Below are 24,954 nucleotides of genomic sequence, written 5' to 3' on the forward strand. Positions count from 1 at the left end.
TAAAACAACCATGAGAGGCTGAAGCTCAGGTACTCTCTTAGCTAAAGTAAAGGCTAAAAGAATAGCCTTCCAAGAACAATGTTGTAAGGAAGCTGAAGCAAGGGAGCTGGAACCATAGAGCGAAGGGGAGGGAACCCCCCACCCACACTTTTACAGCTGCAACTTAACGCAGATTTGTCTTTCCTTTAAGGACATGGTTAATGGAGGACCTAGGTGTCGCACGCTAACATGGAAAGCATGCAAAAGCTAATACTAGATATTCCTTATCACATTATGCTGTGCTGGAGCTATGCTGACCTCCCTCTAGTGCTGATGATTGCTAACAAGCTGACAAGCTTCATTAAGGTACGGTAAGGAGAGTTTTGCTTTGCTAATACATTATGCCAAATATTAAATGATAATCACTAGTAAACCCAAGGTGGAGATATTTAATTCTGCATTTCTAGCTTGAAAGGAAATGTTTTTTTCATCAGATGAGTTATTTAAAGAGGTCACTATATTTGGACAAATTACCAGTGATGTTTTGTGTAGTGTTTAGTGTTTACTGTTGATGGTGTTACTGCGAGTAGTTTTTTTTAGTATTATTATAAGAACATTCTGCTTCCATGATTACTTATGATGAGAACAGCATTGATAATATTAATTTTATCAGTGTTAACATATATATAACATCGCTAAAATAAATTGGGGAAAATAACTTTATAGAAAACATGTTAATATGAATAATTTAGCAATGTATAATAGCTATAATCCAAATCATAACAGCAGCAATGTAGTAGGAAGCCAGTTTCTTAGCAAAATACTAATGATGCTTTAGAACAGGCACAGCTCATTCATTAGACATGTAAAGATGTTTTGTTTTTTTTTTTGTTTTTTTTTTTGTTTGTTTTGTTTCTTTTTTGAAAGAAGATATTCACTTGTATTTCTTAATAAACACATGAAAGAAGTTATGACAGAGTACAACGCATGTTTATTTGTCCCATTTTGCAGAAAGTATTTTAAAGGAAGAACTGAGGTCTTTAAGAAACTGAAAACTGAAAGAGCTTGCTTTGTCGCTAAATATATTATGGACAGATAATGTGTTGAGACTGTTATAAAACAAAACTGGGATATTTTATTATCTAATAAACACTTTTTTTGTACTTCACCTTTGCTTGTTTATAAAAGAGCTAAAAACTTAAAGGAAATGTTATCTGACCACAAAAATGTCACATCTTTAAGTGAACACAGTAAGGAATGAGGTGCTTTAAAATGTTTTAGTTTGTGCAGTTGAATTAACTGCTCCAATGTATTTGTGCATCTTGAAACCAATAACAAAATTTCCTTTTACAGATATTGGGATTTGCATGATATCTGGCTGTTTTTAAATTTTCATTTTTATGTAGTTAAAATAACACAATTTGCATACATACATAGCAGAGCTCTTAAGATTAAATTAACTTTCTGAAAATATGGTGTATAATCTTGTTTAAGTGTTCTGCTATGACTGTATGCAAATTATGTTGTTTTCTGCACATAAAAATGAAAATTAATAGTTTATATTATGCATTTTACATTGCTATACATTAAACTGTTATAATTGTTAAGTGTCTTTGGTTTCCTATTTTTTTTCTTTCTTATTTCTTGGTTCATAAATTGCATCAATGAAAATATTTTGAAGAAAAATGAACACTTAAACAAGGTTAAATGTTGTAATGTAAATGATGCAATGACCCATAGTACTTTAATATGTGACTTAGGTGACAGATACATGTTTCATAGTTTACATATTGTATAGTGGGGGTGTGAGGGAAGACTACAAAAATCAGCCATTACTTGCAAGCAGTAAATGGCAGATATATTTGGCTGCTAACAAAAGTTGTTAGAGTCAATATAAATCCAGTGCTCTTTTCATAAAGTTTAAGCAAACTGAAGTCTAATAGTGAATAATAGTATTTTATAACAACTGCATCATTTAATCGGAGAAGCTTTTTTTTGAATGTAAGACTGCACTTATTTATTAATTTATGCTGTCACAGGAAAACATTATGTCTTTCATTAGTTCACCAAGTATTCACTTTGTAAAATTGTTACTAAATATTAATTGATGACTAAAAGTTACTTTTAATTTCATGAAGCAGATAAAGGCTGGGATTCACAGACAAGCAATCTGTGCCTGCTCAGTACTAAATGGCATGAAGCATGTAGAGCAACACGGTGCTGACCCAGTGGGAGAGGTATCAGGCAGCTCACATCAAGGTGACTATTGCAACTCCATGACCTCAACCATGACTGGATCTGCAGAACTTTGATAGGTTCATAGGTAGGTACTAGGCTATCTGCCCAAAGGCATTTATAAGCCTAGCCGGAATGTGTTGGTTTTCGCCACCCCCTTAGATTAGTTCCCTGTACCTCTGTCCAGCAGAGCCACTGAAGTGATCCCGGGGTAAACTTTCTGTTTCCCATCCACTCGTCAAGGTTTTTCTTGAAGAGGGTTAGTGAGGAGCTCTGCCTAATGTAGATTGGAATCTTGTTCTAGAGCATGGGAAGTCTCTGGAACAGGAATCTTTCCCTCCAGCACATCCTATTTATTGATGTGGTGAGGTTTAGATCCCTAGAGTGTGTGGGAGGGTGGCCTAATGGTTAAGGTGTTTTCTTTACAAACACAAGGTGCAGGGTTGAAGTCTCACAAGGGATAATTGGCTAGGCTTAAAATGGCTCACAAGGGCAATTAGCCTAGTACTAATCTATGAACCTATGAACAAGTTCTGAGTTTTGGGCTATACTGCTCAGACAAGCTCCACGTGGGTTTACAGAGTGGTCCTAGCAGCAAGGAACTCGAAAAAGTGACTACCTTCTGGATTTAAGTATCTTTGCTTTTTTTCACTGAAAATAGCTTCTGCTGCTTACTTTGAACTAGCCTGAACTGTTTTTTTTTTTACTGATTACTGCATTTATTTTAAAATCTGCACTTAAAGTTACATTTAGTCGAATTTAGTCGAAAGTTTGCTTGTTTGTTTGTTTAATTGAACTGTGGAGGCTGCCCACTAAAGTGTGCTAGCCTGTGTAACTAATTTATCAGGAGGGAAGTTTCTTTGCTTACCAGTGGGAGTGGGAAGCACTGAGCAGCCTTTTTGTCCGATTTGGTGAAGTTTCAGCCAGAAACTAGTAGTCCATTGGTCGTTTTGGGTCAATTCCTAGCTCCTTTCAGCCCCCTGCTATAAAACAAGCTAAACGTGCGTTTTCCAGCTTGTACCAACTCAGCACAGATCCTCGTGGTGGCCTGCAGAGTGATCCAAACAGCAGAGAGCTAAAAGAGTGACTTTCTACCAGATATAAGTATTTTTTGTGGCTTTCCCACTGTTATTAAGCTAGCGACTGCATTTCGCCTGTTTTACTGCTACTTTAAGTGATTTCTGCATTTTACACTGTTTATTGCGCTTTAAGTTAATAATTGTTGCAAATTGTTTCTGTAGGCTACACACTAAAGTGTGCTAGCCGATTTAAAGCATTTATAGCATTTACTGTCTGTTTTTCTCCTTGTCTCTGTAAAAAAAAAAAAAAAAAAAAAAATCTCTTGTTTTCCCGCCTTACTGAACTAGAGTAGTCCAGTTTCAGAGTTGCTGATCCCTGGGCTTTGTTTTTAGTTCCTGTTACTGATCCATTGCCTTATTAAGAAGGAGAGAAGTTTCTTTGCTTACCAGTGGGAGTGGGAAGCACTGAGCAGCCTTTTTGTCCAATTTGGTGAAGTTTCAGCCAGAAACTAGTAGTCCATTGGTCATTTTGGGCCAATTCCTAGCTCCTTTTAGCCCCCTGCTATAAAACACGCTAAACGCGCGTTTTCCAGCTTGTACCAACTCAGCACAGATCCTCGTGGTGGCCTGCAGAGTGATCCAAGCAGCAGAGAGCTAAAAGAGTGACTTTCTACCAGATATAGTATTTTTTGTGGCTTTCCCACTGTTATTAAGCTAGTGACTGCATTTCGCCTGTTTTACTGCTACTTTAAGTGATTTCTGCATTTTACACTGTTTATTGCACTTTAAGTTACTAATTGTTGCAAATTGTTTCTGTAGGCTACACACTAAAGTGCGCTAGCCGATCTACAGCATTTATAGCATTTACTGTCTGTTTTTTTCCTTGTCTCTGTAAAAAAACAAAAAAAAAAAAATCTCTTGTTTTCCCGCCTTACTGAACTAGAGTAGTCCAGTTTCAGAGTTGCTGATCCCTGGGCTTTGTTTTTAGTTCCTGTTACTGATCCATTGCCTTATTAGGAAGGAGGGAAGTTTCTTTGCTTACCAGTGGGAGTGGGAAGCACTGAGCAGCCTTTCTGTCCGATTTGGTGAAGTTTCAGCCAGAAACTAGTAGTCCATTGGTCGTTTTGGGCCAATTCCTAGCTCCTTTCAGCCCCCTGCTATAAAACACGCTAAACACGCGTTTTCCAGCTTGTACCAACTCAGCAAAGATCCTCGTGGTGGCCTGCAGAGTGATCCAATCAGCAGAGAGCTAAAAGAGTGACTTTCTACCAGATATAAGTATTTTTTGTGGCTTTCGCACTGTTATTAAGCTAGCGACTGCATTTCGCCTGTTTTACTGCTACTTTAAGTGATTTCTGCATTTTACACTGTTTATTGCACTTTAAGTTACTAATTGTTGCAAATTGTTTCTGTAGGCTACACACTAAAGTGTGCTAGCCGATTTACAGCATTTATAGCATTTACTGTCTGTTTTTTTCCTTGTCTCTGTAATAAAACAAAAAAAATCTCTTGTTTTCCCGCCTTACTGAACTAGAGTAGTCCAGTTTCAGAGTTGCTGATCCCTGGGCTTTGTTTTTAGTTCCTGTTACTGATCCATTGCCTTATTAGGAAGGAGGGAAGTTTCTTTGCTTACCAGTGGAAGTGGGAAGCACTGAGCGGCCTTTTTGTCCAATTTGGTGAAGTTTCAGCCAGAAACTAGTAGTCCATTGGTCGTTTTGGGCCAATTCCTAGCTCCCTTCAGCCCCCTGCTATAAAACACGCTAAACGCGCGTAAGCACGATTTAGCGCAGAGTTGCCACTGTTGCACACAAGAGCAGCGGCGGTTAAACAATGTTAAACTATTCGGGCCATCTAAATTCCACTCTTCAAATTTTCCCTTAGAACTACCTTCCTCGAGCTGTACTGCTGATCTAACCAGCATATCCTATAACTGAAAAGATCATCTCTACTTGATTCCCAAGTAGACTATTCTCTATCTGTAAAGCCTAGCACTTACTCCTACAGTACTTGCACCTTGATAAAGCACTCTTATTATAGATAGTACCCCACCAGCCTAAAACCCACTTCCCCCGGAGTTCTTTGAAAGTCTCTTTATCTACTACTTCTAGTATGTCGAGGGATCAGTTGCTAGTGTCCTCTCCAGCTCAACTGGTGAACCTGGGAATATTGAGGCAATGTTACAATTGTCTCATGTACACAGACAATCCTCTCCTTCTCCCACAAAACACAAATACATGCGAGAGATGCAACTATACGGCCAAACTGGAGGCTGAGCTCTCTCAACATAGGACTGGCAAGACCAGACAGGAGGAGAAGGTAACCACACACAATACATACTCAGTCACACATGGTACCATCACAACTTCAAATCATACACATACTCACACAAAGACATACTCGGAGGCTCTGATCAAAAATTTACCAAAACAGCAGAGGCCACCAAAGCAGACACCCAAACAACTACCACCTCACGACCCAACACATGCAACACATAGACCACACAGTCAGAGTGTCAAACAGTCACAGCCCTTAAGGCCAAACAAAATGCCAGACACACTTGTCATTGGTGATTCCATAGTCAGACACACTGACGTCCCGCTCACCAGACTGAATAAAGAGAAGGTCACAGTAAGCTGCCTGTCGGGCGCTAGAATCCGCCACATAACGCAAGCACTCAGGTCTCTCAACAGCAGGTACAAGTACGACTCAGTCATTGTCCACGCTGGTGTCAACGACCTGAGACGTACCTCCTTGGACTACATGAAAAGGGACAACGAGGAGCTCTCTGATTATGTAGCCCAGGCAGGTATGACCCTGACCTTGAGCAGTATCCTACCTTCACCTAGAATGATGCCACAATACAGTGATAAGATGATCAGCTTTAATAATTGGCTTAAATTCTGGTGTCATTCAAAGGGGATCCAATGTCTGTCTGCCTGGGATGACATGCTGGACAAGCCACGCTGCTTCAAGGGACGGCTTGCACCTGTCACCCTGGGCTTCCGGATATTGGCAAAGGCTCTTGCCACCCCATATTGCCTTTTTAGGCAAGGCTCAAATTCTAAACCTACCACCCTAGAACACCAAAAAGGAAAAAACTAAGGGTAATGCTGCTCAATGCCAGAAGTCTCAATCTCAAGATGCACGCACTCGAGGCCCTTCTCAATATGGAGAACATCGATGTCTGTGCTGTGACAGAAACCTGGTTCAAGGCTCCTGAGAGCACCCCAGCACTAACAGGTTTCACCTCATATCATGCGTTCCGGCCCCAAAATCCGAACAACACCAAGAAAGGAGGGGGGGGTGTCCATATTCATAAAGGACACCCACACCTCAAGGTTGGTGGCAACGCACGATGCATCGGAGACCATCCAGGTGCAATTAACCATAGGCAAGACTGCTCTGCAATTTGTAGCATGTTACAGGCCACCCTCTCAAACTCAGGAACCTCACATGGCCTTCCTGAAAACATTGGAGGGGATAAATGTATCTCCAAACACCATCATACTAGGTGACTTCAACTACCCTAATATAGACTGGGAACACTACTCAAGCCCGAACACTCTAAACCAAAGATTCCTGGAGTTCATAAACTCAAATGCCATGGAACAACTAGTCACCATCCCCACAAGAGGAGAAAACATACTTGATCGCATCATCACGAACATGGGATCAAAATGTTCAACACCGAAGTATACCCTCACTGGTGAGATCAGATCATAAACTAATCTCGCTGGAGGTCCTCATCCCGCCCCACCTGAAACAAAAAGACCACAGTGAAAAACTTCTCAAAAGCCGATTTCACACTTCTAAAAACTAGTGTGGTCTCCTTTAAGGCCCCTGAGCCACTGGTAAACATTACTCAAACCACTGAATCACTTACAAATGCCTTCTACCAGCACCTACAGGACTGCATGGATCAGGCAATCCCAAACAAAACTAAGACTCTCTGTACCAAAGGCAAGCGTCCAGTCTGGTGGACCCCAGCCATAAACAAGCTCTACAACAAAAGGAGGAAGCTACTACAAGATAGAGCAAAATCCTTGAAAGGTAAGACACCTTTGATCATTATAAGTAAAAACTAAGAGCTCTCATAAAATCATCCAAGGCAAATTTTGAGAGAAAAATCGCCAAGGACTCTAAAGACAATCATAAGGCCTTCTTTAGCTATGTTAGAAACCTAGGAGGAAACTCACAGATATGCTCAGAATTAGTTCAAAATGATGTGAAAATTACTGAACCTACACACATTGCCAATATACTGGCTGACAGGTTCAGTGCAAACTTCTCCCCCTCCCCAAAGGAGAGATATCTATTCCAGAGGATTGTAGCCCCCAAACATCTCCAACGCCCAGGTGAGAACTGCCCTCACTAAGGCAAAAACACAGCATCCATGGGACGGATGGTGTCCCCGGCTGTGTGCTTCATGAACTCAATGAGGAATTAAACCCACAGTTAGGACAGCTGTTTAATCTTAGCCTCACCTCAGGATACGTACCCAAACGGCGACTGTGGTCCCACTTCATAAGGGCGGTGCCTCCACAGACCCTGGAAATTACCGCCCCATTAGCTTGACAAGCCTTATCTGCAAAGCCATGGAGAGGATCATAATGGAACTCATAAATAAAGACATAGGGAACTTGCAGACTTTGGATCCAACCCAGTTTGGCTTTGTCAAAGGCAGATCCTGCCTCTTAAACTTGGTTGACTTTTTGAGACAGTCACCAAGGCCATTGATGAGGAAAGGCAGTCCATACAGCCTACCTCGACCTGGCAAAGGCCTTGACACAATACCCCACTCAGGTATCATCGAAAAACTCATCAGCTTGAATGTAAACCCATACATCACAAGATGGGTTGCAAACTGGCTAAGTGACAGAACCCACAGGGTCAGAGTTGCTGGAGCCATGTCAGACTCAAAGCCTGTCACAAGTGGTGTCCCACAGGGCTCAGTCCTGGGTCCACTCTTGTTTGGCATCTACTTTTCTGAAGTACAAGCAAACACAGGAGGGTTATGGCTGACAAAGTTTGCAGATGACTGCAAACTGGGCCATAGTCGAAAACACATCTGACACAGATATCCTCCAGAAGGGCCTCACAGAAACGGATAACTGGTGCCAGAGCCATGGCCTGAAGTTAAATGCCAAAAAATGCATAGTCATACCCTTCAGGAAAAACAAGGTTACCCCTAGCTACCATATAGGTGGCAATCCACTGAGCACAGAAAAAGTCATCAGGGATCTGGGGACCCAGGTTGACAGTAGCCTTTCGTTTGACACTCATGTTGCTAAAGTAGTTAGGAAAACCTTCTATATTGCCCACCTGATCATGAAGGGATTCACATCTAGATCAAGGGAGGTCATCGTCCCCTGTACTCATCACTCATTAGACCTATGATTGAGTACAATGCCCGTTCGAATGTATCTGACCAGACACCTGCTGCAGCTTGACTTGACCCAAAGGTTCCTCACCAACAGGATAAAGGGTCTCAAAATATGTCTTATGCTGCCCGACTGAAAGAACTCCAGCTCTATTCAGTCTCATACCGCTTGCTCAGAGGTGACCTGTGCCTGACATTTAAGGCCATGTCAAACCCAGATTTGATGAATATGCTTCACCTCAAAAAATCTAGATCCCTCAGAACCACAAGGGCGGGAGACTTAAACCTTGACACGGTTATAAATAGAACATGCTGGAGGGACAGATTCATCACCCAGAGGCTCCCTATGCTGTGGAACAAAATCCCGGTACATGTGAGGCAGAGCACCTCTCTGGCCTTGTTCAAGAGGAATCTTGACCAATGGATGGGAGATTGCAGATATACCCCAGGGATTACTTCAGTGTCACTGCTTGACAGAGGCACAGCAAAATGATAGGCATAGTTTTTATTCAAACTAAAGGGGTGGCGAAAGCCACATAACTATGGGATAGGCTTATAAATGCCCTTGGGCAGATAGCCTAGTATGAACCTATGAACCTATGAACCTATCACTGTCTCTGCATTTTCTGTGTATTTCTGCAAAAAAAAAAAAAACAAAAAAATAATCCTTGTTTTCCCGCCTTTCTCGACTAGTTTAGACCAGTATACAGGCATTGCTGTATTCTGGGCTGTGGTGTAGTTCCTGTGTTGTCCATTACCTTACTTGGATAGAAGGAAGTTTCTTTGCTCACCAGTGGGAGTGGGGAGCCTTGAGCAGCCTACCTGTCCTTGGGGGAAGTGACCTCAGCACAAGAAGCTGTTAGTAATTGGTTGTTTGGGACCATTCCTAGCTCTTTTGTAGTTCACTGCTTAAAATCCGTGTTTGCACGGCTTTGCGCGGTCGTGCGCATAGCGCAGCGCCGGTTAAACAAGGTTAAACTTTTTCTGGCTCCGCCAAGTCTGCTCTTCAATTTTTCCCTTAGAACTGTTCTACTTGCAATCTAAACAGCCTATACTCTATCTGAAAAGCTCAGCACTTGCTCCTAAAGCATTTTGTATACAGGTAAAGCACTCTTAAACAAACAAAAGTACTTCATTCACCTAAATTCTGTTGAGTACCCATTTCCCTATAGGTCCTTTCTGACTCAGTTACACAGCAATCTTTTTCACTATTTCTAGCATGTCGAAGGGTCAGTTGCTGGCGTCCTCTCCTGTTCAGCTGGTGAATCTGGGAATCTTGAGGAAATGTTACAATTGCCTCATGTACACAGACAACCCTCTCCTCCTCCCAACAAATACAAATATATGCGAGAGATGCAACTATATAGCTAAACTGGAGGCTGAGCTCTCTCAATTCAGTACTGGCAAGACCAGTCAGGAGGAGAAGGTAACCACGCACACCACAAACCCAGTCTCACATAGAACTATCACAACTGCAAACCAAACACATAAACACACAAAAACATACTCGGAGGCGCTGATTAAAAATCTACCAAAACAACAGAGGCCTCCAAAGCAGAAACCCAAGCAACCACCACCTCAAAACATAGCACATGCAACACATAGTTCACAAAGTCAGTGTGCTAAACAGTCACAGCCCTTAAGGCCAAACAACATGCCAGACACTCTTGTAATAGGTGACTCCATAGTCAGGCACACTGACGTCCCACTCACCAGACTGAACAAGGAGAGGGTCACAGTAAGCTGCCTGTCGGGAGCTAGAATCTGCCACATAACACAAGCACTCAGGTCACTCCACAGCAAGTACAAATATGACTCAGTCATTGTACATGCCGGTGTGAACGACCTGAGACGTACCTCCCTGGACTACATGAAGAGAGACATAGAGGAGCTCTCTGATTATGTAGCCTAGGCCGGTATGACCCTGACCCTGAGCAGCATCTTACCCTCACCAAGAATGATGCCACAGTACAAAGACAAAATGATCAGTTTTAACAATTGGCTTAATTACTGGTGTCATTCTAAGGGGATCCAGTGTCTGTCTGCTTGGGATGACATGCTTGACAAGCCACGCTGCTTCGCAAGGGATGGCTTGCACCTGTCATCCCTGGGCTTCCGGATATTGGCCAAGGCTCTTGCCACCCCATAGTGCCTTTTTAGGCAAGGCTCAAATGACAAACCTACCTCCCTAGAAAACACAAGTGGAAAAAAACTAAGGGTAATGCTGCTCAATGCCAGAAGTCTAAACCTCAAGATGCACGCCTCAAGCCCTCCTCAGTATGGTGAACATCGATGTCTGTGCAGTGACTGAAACCTGGTTCAAGGCTCCTGAGAGCACCCCAGCACTATCAGGTTTTACCTCATATCATGCTTTCCGGCCCCAAAACTTGGACTGAACCACAAAAGGAGGGAGTATCCATTTTCATCAAAGATACCCACACCTCCAGGTTAGTGGCAACGCATGAAGCATCGGAGACTATCCAGGTGCAACTAACCATAGGCAAAACTGCCTTACAGTTTGTAGCATGCTACAGACCACCCTCTCAAACTCAGGAACCCCACACAGCCTTCCTGAAGATACTGGAGAGTATGAATGTCTCTCCAAATACCATCATTTTGGGAGACTTCAACTACCCAAACATAGACTGGGAACATTACTCAAGCCCCAACACCCTAGCCCAAAGGTTCCTAGAATTCATAAACTCAAATGCAATGGAACAACTAGTCACCATTCCCACAAGAGGAGACAATATACTAGACCTGATCATCACAAACATGGGGACAAAATGCTCCACACCGGAAGTACATCCCTCTTTGGTAAGATCAGACCATAAATTAATCTCACTGGAAATGCACATCCCACCCCCACACCCTGCACAAAAGACCACAGTGAAGAACTTCTCAAAAGCAAACTTCACACTTCTTAAGACTGAAGTGGTATCTTTCAAGGCCCCTGGGCCAGTGGAAACCACAACCCACACTGCTGAATCCTTTGCAAATGCCTTCTATGGGCACCTTCAAGAATGCATGGATCATGCAATCCCAAATAAAACCAAGACCCATTCCCCCAAAGGCAGGCGCCCGGTCTGGTGGACCCTAGCCATAAACAAACTTTACAACAGGAGGAGGAAGCTACTACATGACAGAGCAAAATCCCTAAAAGGGAAGGCATCTCTGATCAGTACTAGCAAAAACTACGATCACTCATAAAATCATCCAAGGCCAACTTTGAGAGAAAAATCGCAAAAGACACAAAAGACAATCACAAGGCCTTCTTTAGCTATGTTAGAAACCTGGGTGGAAACTCCCAGATATGCTCAGAGTTAGTCCAAAATGACACAAAATACACTGAACCCACTGAAATTGCCAACATTCTGGCAGACAGGTTCAGTGCAAATTTCTCCTCCCCCTTCCCCCCCAAAAGGAGAAATAACTATCCCAGCAGAGTGTAGCCTCCCTAACATCTCAGATGCCCAGGTGAGAGCCGCCCTCTCTAAAGCTAAAAACACAGCATCAATGGGACCGGATGGTGTCCCGGGCTGTGTGCTACATGAACTCCAAGAGGAACTAAACCCACACATAAGGTTGCTGTTTAATCTTAGCCTTACTACAGGATACATACCCAAAGAGTGGCGTACGGCAACATTGGTCCCACTTCACAAAGGCGGTGCTTCTACGGACCCTGGAAATTACCGCCCCATAAGCTTGACGAGCCTGGTCTGCAAAACTATGGAGAGGATCATTATGGAACTCATAAACAAAGACATTGGGGACCTACAGACATTGGATCCTACCCAATTTGGCTTTGTCAAGGGCAGATCCTGCCTTTTGAACTTGGTCGACTTTTTTGAAACAGTCACTAAGGCCATTGATAAGGGTAAGGCAGTTCACACAGCCTACCTTTACCTTGCAAAAGCCTTTGACACAATACCCCACTCGGGCATCACAGACAAACTCACCAGCTTAAATGTAAACCCATATGTCACAAGGTGGGTTGCAAACTGGCTCAAGGACAGAACCCACAGGGTCAGAGTTGCTGGAGCTATGTCAGACTCTAAGCCAGTCACAGGCGGTGTCCCACAGGGCTCAGTCCTGGGACCCCTCTTGTTCGGCATTTATTTTTCCGAGGTACAGGCAAACATAGGAGGATTGTGGCTGACAAAGTTCGCAGATGACTGCAAACTGGGCGCCATAATTGATACTCCAGCGGACACAAACATCCTTCAGAGAGGCCTCATAGAAATGGATAATTGGTGCCAGAGCCATGGCCTTAAGCTGAACGCCAAAAAATGTATAGTCATACCCTTTGGGAAAAACAAGGTACCGACAAATTACCACATAGGCGGTAATCCATTAAGTACGGAAGAGCTAATCAGGGACCTAGGGACCCAGGTTGACAGTAACCTCTCATTTGACACTCACATTGCCAAAGTGGTTAGGAAGACCTTCTATATTGCCCACCTTATCATGAAGGGTTTCACATCTAGATCAAGAGAGGTCATTGTGCCCCTGTACTCTTCTCTTATCAGGCCAATGATTTAGTACAATGCCCCATTTGGGATGTATCTCACCCGACACCTGCAGCAGTTGGAAAGACCCCAAAAGTTCCTCACCAAGAGGATAAAGGGTCTTAAACATATGTCATATGCTGCCCAACTGAAAAAACTCCAGCTCTATTCAGTCGCATACCGCCTACTCAGAGGTGATCTGTGCCTGACGTACAAGGCCATGTCCAATCCTGAATTAATGGACATGCTCCACCTCAGAAAATCCAAATCCATCAGAGCCACGAGAACAAGTGACTTAAACCTCAACACAGAAATAAATAAAATGTGCTGGAGGGACAGATTCATAACCCAGAGTCTCCCTACACTCTGGAACAGAATCCCAGTCCATGTTAGGCAGAGCCCCTCACTGACTCTATTCAAAAGAAATCTCGATGAGTGGATGGGAGATCGTAGGTTTACCCCGGGGGTCATCTCTGTGTCACTACTAGACAGAGGCATAGTAAACTAAACCCTAAAAGGGCGTAGTATTCTCATCCTAAGGGGTGGTGTAAGCCACATACACTCTGGCTAGGCTTATAAATGCCCTAGGGCAGATAGCCTAGTACAAACCTTTGAACCTATGAACCTAGATATGGTTTTCTTTAGGTGGAGGATGTCCATCAATTCTGGGTTGGACATGGCCTTGTATGTCAGGAAAAGATCACCTCTGAGTAGGCGGTATGCAACCAAGTGCAGCTGGAGTTTCTTCAGTCGAGCTGCATAGGGCATCTGTCTGAGACCAGTGATCCTCTTGGTGAGGTACTTCTGTGGTCTTTCCAGCTGTTGCAGGTGTCTTCTAAGGTATGGGGCATTGTACTCTATGATGGGTCTGATGAGTGATGTGTAGAGAGGCACAATAACCTCTTTTGATCTGGATGTAAACCCTTTTGTGATTAGGTGGGCCACATAGAAGGATTTTCTAACCAATTTGGCAATGTGATTATCAAAGGAGAGATTACTAATCTACTTGGGTCCCCAGATCCCTTATTACGTCTTCCGTATTTAGGGGGCTACCAACTATGTGGTAGTTTGTTGGTACTTTGTTTTCTCCAAAAGGGATGACTATGCACTTTTTGGCATTTAGCTTGAGGCCATGGTTTTGACACCAGGTATCTGTCTCAGTGAGACCCTTTTGGAGGATGTCTGTGTCAGCCTGACAGTCAATTATAGCCCCTAGTTTGCAGTCGTCTGTGAACTTGGTCAGCCATAGTCCTCTTGTGCTTGCCTGTACCTCTGAGACGTATATGCCAAACAGGAGGGGTCCTAGGACTGAGCCCTGGGGAATGCCACTTGTAACTGGTTTAGAGTCAGACCTAGCTCCCGCAACTCTTACCATGTGGGTCCTGTCCAAGAGCCAGTTGGCAACCCATCTCATGATGTAGAGGTTCATGTTCAGGCTGGTGAGCTTGTCTATAATACCAGAATGGGAAATGGTGTCAAAGGCCTTTGCTAGGTCTAGGTAGGCTGTGTGGACCCCCTTTCCCTCATCTATAACCTTGGTAACTGTCTCAAAGAAGTCCACCAGGTTTAGGAGGCATGATCTGCCCTTAACAAAGCCGAACTGGGTATGGCCCAGTGTTTGGAAGTTCCCAATGTCTCTGTTAATGAGATCCATGATGATGTGCTCCATAGCCTTGCAGACCAAGCTAGTCAGGCTTATAGGGTGATAGTTCCCGGAGTCTGTTGTGGCTCCACCTTTGTGGAACGGAATAACCATTGCTCTGTGCCACTCTATGGGCACGTAGCCTGTGGAGAGGCTGAGTTTGAACAGTGTGTTTATGTGAGGGGTTAGTTCATCTTTGAGCTCATGTAGGACACAGCTCCTGAGAAACAGAGAGCCCATTAGTGCACACATATCACACACACACATTTGCAGAAACACGGTAGCTTGCCATACAGGGCATATGCACCCTGCTGCTAGGACAGACTCTGTCCTCTTCTACAACCTCCAGATATATTTCACTGCTGCTTTCCAGTCACTGTAAAAGAAATTATACACCCCTCAATATATAAGCACAACAAGCCAATAAGAGAATGAAAAAATATCCATCCATCTCTATTTCTAGTCTCTGCCTCCCACCGCTGAAGCAGGTCAGGGTACTGCTATCACAGGTCATTGTACCGATACTAGCATGGCTTTTCAAAATGGAGGATACCACTGGCATCACTCACCGTTCTGACAAGCTTGTGCCAGGCATACACCTCTCTCCTTCCTTAAAAATCCTACAGAGTACTAAGAGGTGACGTGTCTGGCATACAAGGCATCCTCCAATCCGATCCAGTAATGATGGACCTACTGAACATCAGCAAGTCAAATGGCATCAGAAATACTCAGTCCAGGTATCTAAACTGAATGTTGTGTGGAGAGATGGATATATATCACAAAGGCTACCACTGTTCCAGAACAAAATATGCATTCAAGAAAACAAAGTTCATCCCTGTCCATGTTCACATGCAATTTGGATCTAAGGATGGGTAATAAAAAATGCACTCTAGGATTGCACCTTGTGCCACTAATAGATAGGGAAAGTTTCTAAATGCTGCATCCCTTACATGGGTTTCTTCAAATTACCTATGGTATGATCACAGTTATTCTCACTAGGCTAATATACAATTATCAGCCATGGGATAGGCAACACCAATCAGGAAATGTTAATTTAAGCACCAAACCAGGAAACTGGCTAAGCTTAAAATGTCCTCCAAGTGAACCTATGTTGTGGTAGTAAGCAGTATTAAAAAATTGCCCTTTTTAGATCACTAAGTGCCCCTCTCACTCCCCCCCCCATCTTCAACAGCTTCCAGCGCCTATGAGCTGAAGTAGCAGGCTCAAAGGGAGACTGAGTCAATTTTCAGGGAGAGAACTGAGGTCCAGGAAGGCAGAACATTCTTCCTGGAAGGCCTGATATGAAGGATGCTTTTTAGAAATTGTTTGACCTCAAATCTAGAGGCCAGATGAGGAGTTAAGGGAAGACAAGCAGAAATTGCTGACAAGTGAACTTTAACTGAAGAATATGCCAAACCAGTATGAAGCAGATCACACAAATAAGAGAAAACCATAGGAATCTGCACTGAAAAGGGATGTTGGTTTCGAGGAAGGCACCAGACAGAAAATCTCTTTCATTTCAACAAGTATGATTTCCAGGTAGTGGGTTTCCTGGCCTCCTGCAGACCCTCAGAAAAGAGGTGCCTAAAAGGGATCAAATCCTTATCACCCACAGCATCAGCTGAAGAGAGGACAAGTTAGGATAGATAAGAGACCCCTTGTCTTATGTGAGTAGGTCCAACCATTGAGGACAGCTGTGGTCATTAGCCCTGGCCACGTGAGAAAGAAGAGGGGAACCAATGCTGTTTGGGCCAAAAGGGAGTCACAAGCAAGATTTTGTGAAGAGTCTTACCTGATCTTTTGCAAGACCCTTGGAAACAGAGGAAGGGGAGGGAAGACATTCAGAAACATCCCCTTCCTAGGGGAAAGACAAGGCATGCACCTTCCACGCCAGGGGCTTTAGGACTCTGGAACAGAAGAAAGAAAGTTGTCTTCAGAGGGGAGGCAAAAAGATCTTCATGAGGAGTACCCGACTGATGGACAATGTCCAGAAGCACATCTCCACGAAGCATCCATTCGTGAGCCTATGTGCTGGACCTGCTCAAACAGTCTGTCACTATATTTTGCTATGAGGGAATGTAGACAGCATGAAGAGTTACTTGATACTAGATAGCTAGATCCCAGACCTGAAGAGAGAGTCTGCAAAGAAGGTAGGACTGTGTACACCCTTGCTGGTTGACATACCACTTCACTGTGGTAATGTCTGTGAAAACTTTGAGGGGCCAGGGATGAAAAAGGGTATGAAAGGCCTGAAGAGCCAGAAGGAAAGCCCTCATTTCCCTTGATGTGGTCTGACCTCTGATGTAGAGGCCGGAGACCCTGGACCTTGACATAAATGATTGAAGCTCCCCACCCCTTGTCTGAGGCATCCAAAAAGAGGTCTTGAGTTGGGACTGGAAGTTGGGGAGGAAGCCCCAGGTTGACAGAAAATTGATGAATCCACCACTGAAGATTGAGCTTGAGACAGTGAAGAAAGGGAACTAGAATTCCTGGGATTGATAATATTGAAGCCACACTGACTTGAGGTACCACTTAAGCTTTCTCATATGAAGCCTGGCTAAAGGCAGCACAGCAATAGTGGAAGCAAGTCCCAGGACATGACTGAAGCCAGAGGAAGAACAGACTGGAAAAAGGGAATCAGAGAGAGGGCCTTGGGGGCAGGAAGGGATGCAAGCATGGGAAGGGTCTGGATTCTGCAACTAAGAAAAAACATGATCCTGAAAAGCATCCAAGACTGATTTTTTTTTAAGTTTACAGTGAACCCTATACTCTACAGCAGGGAAATAGCAAACTGGAGGTCCTGAAACAGAACGTTGGGAGGCAAAGCCTGAATGAGCAGATCATCCAAATAAGGAAAGATCTGAACCCCACTCATACTGCAAAAAGCAATGACAGGAGCGAGGCATTTGGTGAATGCCCTTTGGGGCAGTAGAGAGGTCAAAGAGCCACAAGAGCTTATATAAACAATCCTAACTTGTATTTTGATTTACTGTGGAGTTGACTGGTTAAGAGAAGTTTTATTTGAATTTATTTTATTTTTATCACTGTTTTTCACTGTTTGTAGGAAGAAAGGGATAGGTTGTAAACAAGAAGATTTGCTTTGATTTATATTTTGTTGTTTTACCTTTAATTTTCACTTTTGGTTGTTAGAAAGTGATAGGTTTTAGACAGGCAAGCTCTAGCCATTCCAAGGGGCCTAGTCAGCTATAAATTCACGCAAACTGCAGGCAGGAAAATCCAGAGCTTATCTAAAGAATCCTACCTTGGTCTGTGATTTACTTGTGGAGTTCACTGGTAAGAGAAGATGTCTTTATATTCACTGCTGCAGTATTCTTAACATTAACATATGGGGATTCCCTGCCATAGAAGCCCGACGTCCGGCCAGTCTGCCAAAGACTCCTGTTGCTTTAAAGGCACGCCAAACATCACCCAAATGTTCCTTGTGTAGTGTAGGGCATAAAGGTGATGTTGAACTTCTTTTCTTCCAGTCTGAACATATCTTTTCAACATTGGTCTTTTACCTGCATCCGTTTTCTGCCAGTTGAATGCATTTTCATTCTCCAGTGACTACCTATGCCTGTTTGCTGACTTTTTTGCAGTTGCAGGTAAGTGCCCTGTTGGGGTTTTTTGTTTTTTTTTCTTGTCTTATTTTGTGCTCCTTGGGATTAATCTCATCTAGGAAGGGTAAATGCCAGTGTGGGAGACAGATTTCTCATAAAGACCACAAAGATAAGCATCTTTTTTGTTTAGGAGCTTCTCATGACCATACGTCTTGTTCAATGTGTCAGGCATTCATCCCGAAAACCCTTCACAATAGACTTTCTTTCCTTTCTTTGTTTCTTGAGAACCAGCATCTTAAGCTTCTCACTAAAGATACAGTGGAAGGAATCTCCCACCTTGAGGGTCAGCCAGTAGGGAGAAAAAGAAGGTGGAAAAAGGTACAACCAGAATCTTCCACTGTCCAGCCTCTGCCAGGTGTTTCTCCCGAGATCATTGCAAACCAGGAGGCTTGCCCGGCTGTGTTGTCAGATTTCTCTGCTACGACCATGTTGGAGACTGGTGAGGATCCGACTATCAACACATCTGAAGAGGTTTTGCAGGCATCTGTCTCAGACATTTGGGGGAACCACGGCTGATTTTTGCCAAGGTGCCCAGGGAAATTCCTCTGTTTTAATTTGGAGAAGGAGTTCTTACTATGGTTCTTGACTTTCATCCTGGGTCTGAGCCTTCTTAGTTTTTTAAGAAAAAAAAAAAAAGAAAAAAAAACTTAAACATGATTTTTCTGCTCCTAGGGCTCCATAAAGTGACTAGCAGGCCTTTATTCAGGGGCTGTTTACTGCTTTAATGTCCTTAAATCCTTCTCAATGGGTTTTGGTTTCAGCTCCTCCTTGGTCCCCTACACCCCTTGAAAGGCCTAGAGAACAGGATTCTTCTGAGGATGAGTTGGACTCTGATAATGAATTCCTGCCTTATTCTACTCATATTGCTTCTGCTTTGGACTCTGGGTCAGAGGAGGAGGAGTCTATTAGTCCTGATGTTCCTTTTGTGGAAATTTCCTTTGGGGCCATACACTCTAGGATGATAGTTTTTGTTTTTTTAAGTGGGATTGTGCTCGGGTCTTTGATATCCATAAGAGGTACTAAGAGTTGCTGCAGTTGGAATCTCCTAAGCTTGCGGCTATTTCTCCTGTTTTGGCTGCTTTGCTGGATGCTTTTTCCAATGCCTCTCATGCACCTGATTCTCTGCCCCTGCTCCAAAGAAACCTGACAGGTTTTATTGGGTGCCAGAGGATTGTTCTTTTTTATATAAATGTCCTGCTGCTGACCCCTCTGTAGTGTCTGTAGCCACTGATAGGCCATCTCAGTTGCTTACTTCATGAAAGTTATTGCCTTCTGACAAGGCAAGCAGTGTTATGGAAAGGCTGGGTAGAAGCTTTACACTTCTGCTACCCCATCTTTTAGGGCTATTAGTTATCAGACCCACATGCCTAGATATATGTTGGCTCTTCTTTTTCCGGCCAGACTCAGAGTAAAACTTCTGTTCTTTCCTTGCCAGAGACTTCCTCTCAAGTCATTTGCCATTCTTTTAAATGTAGTTATGATGAGGCAGATGCATTCTCTAGGGCTGCTGTTTATGGTTCAGTGATGAGGAGGTATTCTTTGCTTAGGCTTAAACCTCTACCTGATGATATTAAGGCTAAGTTGATGGATGCCCTGCTGGATTCTAAGCTTTTGTTTGGGAAAGCCGCTGCTGGATTGTTTAAGTCCTTCAGGATAAGGGTAAGGCCTTACAGGAGCATAAGCATGTGTTCACTTCTCCCGTGCCTAAATTTCAGACAAACTACCCCATTAAGCCAGCCTTTGTTCGTAGGCAATCCCACCCTTCTAATAAAGGTACGAAGAGTGGCAAATGGGCTCCTCCTGCTAAGGCTCCTCAGTTTTCAGACACTCTGAAGCCTTCCTATCCAGACAAACTATTCATCCCTTCCCAGCCACATTCCTCTTTCTCTTCACCTTTCTCTTTTTCTTCCTGTTTGGCTTCAGATCACTCAGGATTCTTGGATTCTCTCAATCACTTGTCAGGGGTACTTCATGATATGGAAATCCTGTCCTGCTTTTATGAGCATTCCTCAGCCTCCTCAGAAACAAATTTCCTTTTTCCCAGAGGTTCTTCAAAATCTCTTGACTCAGAGTACTATTCAAGAGGTGCCTGTATCCCAAAGGGGAAAGGGTTCTACTCCAGACTGTTTCTAGTTCCCAGGAAAGGGGGCACTTGGAGACCTATTCTAGACCTCTCTCATCTAAACACTTTTTTCTAAAAGTGCTTTGCTTTCAGATGTTGTCCCTTCAGATCTGTTTCCTCTCTTGCTCCCTCAGGCCTATATGGTGTCTCTGGATCTCAGAGAAGCTTATCTCCATATTCTGATCCAGCCTCTTTTCAGGAAGTTTTTGCGTTTCCTGTTGCTTCCTGGCATTTTCAGTTCTCTGCTTTGCCCTTTTGCCTTACTACTCCCCCAGGGGTGTTCACCAAATGTCTTGCTCCTGTGATTGATTTTTGCAGGCTTCAAGGGATCCATATATCTCCTTACTTGGAAGACCTGTTGATTCTGGTGTCCTCTTCAGAGACTCTTTTGCAAAATCTTCATTTTACTGTTTCCCTTCATCAGAGTCTGGGGTTCAATATAAATTTCAAAAAGTCTTCTCTGACTCCTTCTCAGGATAATGTTTTTCTGGGTTGCAGGATTCAGATGGTGCCAATGCTGGCTTCCCTCCCTCTCCAAATGTCTTTACTCTCACTTCTTTCCTTCAAACTCTTCTTCCTCCAGCTTCCATTACCACTAGGGAGTTTCTGAGAACTCTGGGTTTCATGGCATCCACCATTCTGATGCTCCCTCTGGCTAAACTTCATATGAGAAAGTTTCAGTGGTTTCTGAAGTCAGTATGGCTTCAACATGCACATCCCCTAGACTTTGTAGTTCCTCCTCTTCCTTGTCTTAGACAGGAACTTTACTGTTGAATTCAGCAGTTGTCTCTGAATCCAGTGATCCCTTTTCATCCTCCTCTTCCATCTCAGGAATTGTTCGCAGATGCTTCAGACATTTGATGGGGGGTGGGTAACATTTGGCACCCTAAAAGTTCAGGAGTGTGGTTGTCTCATCAGCAGAAGGAGCACACCAATGTCAAAGAGATTAGAGCTCTTCTGCTGGATCTTCAGGCTTTTTATTCTCTTTTCTCTCCAGGGAGTCTACAGGTGTTCACAGACAATACCACAGTGGTGTGGTATTTCAACAAACATGGAGGAATGAGATCTTATCTTCTCTGCCAGTTGGCACTTCTAGTATGAGATCTTGCTGTAAAGTATCAAGTGACCTTTCAGGTAGTTTATATCCGTTCCTGTCAGAACACTGTGGCAGACACTATGAGCAGGTCCTTAACTCAGTCCCCCTAATGGATGCTTCACAAGAATGTGTTCCTGGACAATATCCACCAGTGGGGTACTCCTCAACTGCATCTTTATGCCTCCCTTCTGAACAGACATATTTGTCTGTTTTGTGCCAGAGTCCCAGGTCCTCTGGTGTGGAAGGTGGACCCCTCTCATTTTCTTGGAAGGGGATGTTTCTTTATGCATTCCTTCCCCTTCCTCTCATTCCAGAAATCCTCTTAAAAATTCAATGGTATGCTCCCAAAATCTTGTTGGTGGCTCCCTTTTGGCTACAACAGCACTGGTTCCTTCTTCTACTGCTTCTTCTTCTTCTGCATTTTGCCAGGGGCAATCATCATAAGTTACCTCATAGGGTGGTTCTACTTTCACAAGACAAGGGGTCTCTCATCCATCCCCATCTGTCCATGCTTCAACTGACCGTGTGAGCAACAGGATTTTGATTCCTCATAGACATCTTTTTTTCTGAGGATGTGCAGCAAGTCCTGCAGTAGGCCAGGAAACCTACAACTAGGAAATCCTACTTATCCTAATTGAAAAGGTTTTCTGTTTTGTGTCTCTCTTGTAACCTGGACCCACTTACTGTGGATGTTCCTTTGGTTCTCTTATTTGTGTGAGTTGTTCAGTGTTGGTTTGGCCTATAATTCTCTTTAGGCCCACTTATCAGCTATCTCTGTTTCTCTGCCTTTTTCTCCTCATTTAGCTTCTAGATTTGAGGTGAAACAATTTCTTAAAGGCATCCTTAGTATTAGAGCTCCCAGGAAGCCAGCTCCTCCTCCCTGGGATCTTAATTTTATTTTGGAGAAGTTGACTCAGGCTCCTTTTGAGCCTGCTGCTTCAGTTTCCTTGCTACATTGTTCCTTGAAGATTGTCCTTTTGTTATTTCTTACTTCTGTCACACTGGTGCCTGAGGTACAGATTCTTATGGCACCTACTCCTCAAGAGTGCCCTTGAGCACTAACCCTTCTTTTATGCCTAAGGTAGTTAATGATCTTTCACTTAATCAGTCTATTAACCTGCCTTTTTTTCCCCTCTCTACAAACTCATGGTGACAGGGTGCTGCATACTTTGGACATGCACAGGCAACTTAGGGCTTATTTGGATATGGCCAAGGCTATTAGAAAATCTGATCAGTTATTGGTTTCTTTTCATCCTAGATCTTTGGGACTTGCTGTATCCAAGCAAACTATTAATTTTTAGATTTCTAAGGCTATTTTTTGTTACACTTTTCATGGCAAGAGCTTTCCCTCTTCATTCAAGGCTCATTCTACTAGAGCCATGGCTTCTTCTGGTACTTTTTTCAAGGGCTTAGATACGAATTCTATTCTTGAAGCAGCTACCTGGACTTTTGACATATACTAAATGTGCCAAGTTTGATATTAACAAGTTGATTTCTAGAGTAGACAGTTTTGTTCATGACTTGTTTACTGAACATGCTATAGATCAAGAGCTATTTGAATTTGAATAGAACATCCTCTTATCCCGACTATTTATGGTCTCTCCAATGTACATACAAACCTCAGTAAAACACCTATGCGACCAACTGTGTCTGGGAGAGGTTGAGTCACAGAGCCCCTCTCTTTTTATTGAAAAACAACTAGGTCCATTGGTAAATACTGCAGAGACTGTCCTGAAGGATACCAAACACTTTTTGAAAAGACTAGGTGAGTGGTCTACTAATACTTCCCATCGTGACTTTTTATTGGTCACTATGGATGTTGTTTCTCTTTTTATGATAATTCCAAATGTAGTGGAGATTGAATATATTAGATGCTTTCTAAATGAGCACTCTGCATATTCTACGCAGAAGGTAGAATTAATATGTTCCTTATTAGATGTTTTATGTAATAATGTATTTTATTTTTCAGGTGATTATTATAGTCAGAATGTAGGCGTAGCTGTGGGCACCAGCAGGTCTATATTAAGATTGTCAAAGTTCTACAACTTCGAATCACTAAACATCGAACACTAGTGATCGAAGTTGCAGAACTTTGAACAATCAAAAAAAAAAACAAAAGGAAATAAAAGTAAAAGGGTTTAAGCAGGGGGGCAAGCCCCCCTGCACCCCACATGTGGGGAGGTATGCCACCCACATCCCCTGCTACTCAAATATACCAACTTCAAGATCGTGCTACAGTGTAGCAAAGGAAAATCTTCCCTTTCAGCATTATACTCCGTTGAAGTGCGATCTCAGACTTGGTATATTTAAGTAGCAGGGGCTGTGGGGGTGCAGGGGTGCTTGCCCCCCTGCTTAAAGCAGTTCCTTTTGTTTCTTCTCTTTTCTTTTTTTTTTTTTTTATCAGATATTCAAAGTTTCAGAACTTCGATCATATGGTTCCACCATATGGTATTTGAAGTTCTGAAACTTTGGTTATCTGATATAGACCCGGGCACCAGCAGTGCCAACAGCTACGCTAATTTAGTACTAACACAATGGGAGAAGCAGTATGTTTTTAATGACTGCATCTCTTTTCATCATTTTATTCTATATTACAGATGTTTTGTTGATGAAGCGTTTTTTATTTGGGGGGGGCTCTGCTGAACAGTTAGAGCAGTTAGATCAGTTTTTTGCTTATTTACATACAACAAATTATTCTATAGATTTTTTTGGATGTTTCTATCTCTATCTGTGACAATAGTTTTAATAAGAAAATTTATAAAAAAAAAATCATGCAAGGTTAATAACAAGTTACATGCAAAAAGTATGCACCCCAAGAGAGTTAAAGCAAATGCTATGAAGGGTTAGTTCTTTAGGAACGCCCAACTTCATGCTAAAGACAGTGAAATGTATGAGGCTTTTGATGTCTTAACTGAAGAGTTTAGAAAGAGAAGATATCATGACTCTGATATTCTACAGATGCAAAATTATGTGGTTGCTTGCAGACAAGATAGAGCCAGACCATTCTTTGGTACCAACAATATGGAATCTGACAATTATAATCAACTCTGAGAATGGTCTTAGGATTTGTTTGACTTATTCCAGTGATATAGCTTCAGTGTGTGAAATGGTAAAGAAACACTGGGGTATTCTGATGTCTGACAACAAGTGTAGGAATGTGCTTGATACTCAACCACATTTTGTGTTCAAGAATGCCCCTTCACTTAAGAAACTGCTCTGCTATAAACTGTTGAATATAAAGGATGATTTGAGTAACAGAATAAGTAAGAAGAAAGGGACTTTTCCCTGTAACGGATGCAATGTTTGTAGATATACAAGTACTGATGGTTTATTTGTGCATCCACTTTCCCATA

This window comes from Protopterus annectens, chromosome 10.part0, assembly GCF_019279795.1.
Source record: "Protopterus annectens isolate FY-2018-M chromosome 10.part0, PAN1.0, whole genome shotgun sequence".
NCBI lineage: Eukaryota > Metazoa > Chordata > Ceratodontiformes > Protopteridae > Protopterus > Protopterus annectens.